The sequence below is a fragment of the Corylus avellana genome, chromosome ca6 (assembly GCF_901000735.1).
Source record: "Corylus avellana chromosome ca6, CavTom2PMs-1.0".
NCBI lineage: Eukaryota > Viridiplantae > Streptophyta > Magnoliopsida > Fagales > Betulaceae > Corylus > Corylus avellana.
In genome coordinates, this window is record NC_081546.1 from 4,291,105 (window position 1) to 4,293,894 (window position 2,790).

A 2,790-nucleotide genomic window follows, 5' to 3' on the forward strand; every position below is an offset into this window, starting at 1 on the left:
GACGTGCCACATATGGCACGTCAGGAATTCCTTCTATCATATATATATATATTTTTTTAAATCATGTTTATTTTATATTATATATGTATAAACATATATTTACTGACGTGTCATTTTGACACGTCAATAAATTATTGACGTGTCATTTTAACACGTCAATAAATTATTGACGTGCCACTTTGACACGTCAATAATTTATTGACGTGTCAAAGTAACACGTCAGTAAATATTAAATTATTATGTTATTTAAATAAAAACTTTTAAAATAAAATTGAATTCAAATTTACTGACGTGTCAGATAGTGACACGTCAGTAAATGTTGACGTGCCACTTTTGGCACGTCAAAAAAAATTTGTAAACTGGCACGTCAATATTTACTCACGTGGCAAAAAAATGGAACTATTTGACACGTCACAAAATTGCCTTTTTTTTGTAGTGTGTAATACCTATTATATTTTAATACAAATAAAACTCATAATTCTGAACATTCAAAAAAGCAAATGAAAAAAAAAACATTCAAATGAAGAATAGCTGAATACCCACAAAAAAAAAAAGCTGAACAAAAAATTTCACAAAACAAAACGGAAACATATTCATCTCTACCTAATCTCTAATTTAAAACGGTGTTTGGTACAAAAAAAATTTAAAGAAACAAACTAAAGATAATCAATTTACAATTGCTAAAAATTTATACATAAAAGCACAAAGATACATTCATCTCGAATATCTCATACATTAATCATAGTTTGAAGTCACATATATTTCTATGAAACTGATCAAATAAACTTTGTGCAACCGTTACCTTTTATAGGAAAGAGTTTTGAAACGTTGTTGCCGTATAAGGAGAGACATGAGTTTAGAGTGAGAGAGATTGACGTGATTTAGGGTAAGAGAGATAAATGTGTGTTAATAAAACGAAAGGTCAAAAGGAATTAATTAAGGAAAAATTGTGTTGTAATAAAAGGAGAGATACAATCTCTACCTAATCTCTAATTTAAAATGGTGTTTGGTACAAAAAAATTCTAAAGAAACAAACTAAAGATAATCAATTTACAATTGCTAAAAATTTATACATAAAAGCACAAAGATACATTCATCTCGAATATCTCATACCTTAATCATAGTTTGAAGTCACATATATTTCTATGAAACTGATCAAATAAACTTTGTGCAACTGTTAACTTCTATAGGAAAGTGTTTTGAAACGTTGTTGGCAGGAGATGATGAATTTAGAGTGAGAGAAACCGACGTGATTTAGGGTGGAAGAGATAAATGTGAGTTAATAAAACGAAAGGTCAAAAGGAATTAATTAAGGAAAAATTGTGTTTTAATAAAGGGGGAGATATTAATGCATTAAGACACTTACTTTATTAAAAAAAAATAGTGATTTAGGGTGAGAGAGATAAACGTGAGTTAATAAAAAGAAAGGTCAAAAGGAATTAATTAAGGAAAAATCGTACACTTAATTCATCAAAAAAAAAAAGAAAGGAAAAACCCCTTTCAATATTTTCACGATTCAATTATTAAAAATTATGAGTAAAAAAATTTTTAAAAAAATATATATATATATGGACACGTGAGTTATGCGAGGTAGAAAGGGGTTTATGGCTATAAAATTGGACATGAGCAAGGCATATGATAGAGTGGAATGGAGGTTCCTCGAAGCAGTTATGTGTAAATTGGGTTTTGCAAAAAAATGGATTGAGCTAATCATAATGTGTGTGACGACGGTGAATTATGCGGTTGTTGTGAACGGGTAACCGTATGGGTCCATAAAACCGGAGAGGGGTATAAGGCAAGGAGACCCAATCTCACCTTATCTCTTTATTTTGTGTGCGGAGGCGTTAAGTTCTCTTTTGACAAAAGCTAACGGAGAGGGGGTTTTGACCGGGGTCCCTACTTCCAAAAGGGGTCCTCGGATAAGCCATCTTTTCTTCGCAGACGATAGTCTTCTATTTTGTAGGTCAAGTACTTCACAATGGAATTTTTTGACGATGGTACTTCGCAGTTATGAGGAGGCATCGGGTCAACGCCTCAATAATAATAAAACATCCATCTTCTTTAGTAGAAATACTTCCGTGGAAGACAAGGAAGCTATTTTGGGGGTCGCGGGTATTTCAGCTATACAAAGTTTTCACACTTATTTGGGTCTCCAGTCTTGGTGGGAAAATCTAGATTTAAAGCTTTCCGAGGTCTCATTGACCGAGTTAGAAAGCGTTTATCGGACTGAAAATTGAAGTTTTTATCTCAAGCCGGAAAGGAGATTTTACTCAAAGCGGTTGTGCAAGCTATTCCCGCTTATTGTATGAGTCTTTTCCTCCTCCCGAAAACTTTATGTGCAGAAATTAATTCGCTTATGCGCAATTTTTGGTGGACTCAAAATGGGAAAGAGTCTGGGGTAAATTGGATGAGTTGGGGACATATGAGTCACCCTAAATCTTCCGGAGGAATGGGATTTCGTGATTTTACATGTTTTAATAAAGCTCTTTTGGCTAAACAAAGTTGGAGACTTTGGAATCACCCGGACAGTTTAGTGGCTAATGTTATGAAATACAAATATTATCCTGAGACTTCCTTTTTGGAGGCTAGAGTGGGAAGAAGGCCATCTTTTACCTGGAGAAGCATCAATCGTTCATGTGATCTCCTTAAAGAGGGATTGGTGTGGAGAATTGGAGATGGGTCTACGGTTAGGATCTGGAAGGACAAGTGGCTTCCTACCCCTACCACATATCGTATCACCTCTCCGCCTAGCTTGCTGGACCCGGATGCTACGGTAAATGAATTATTTGT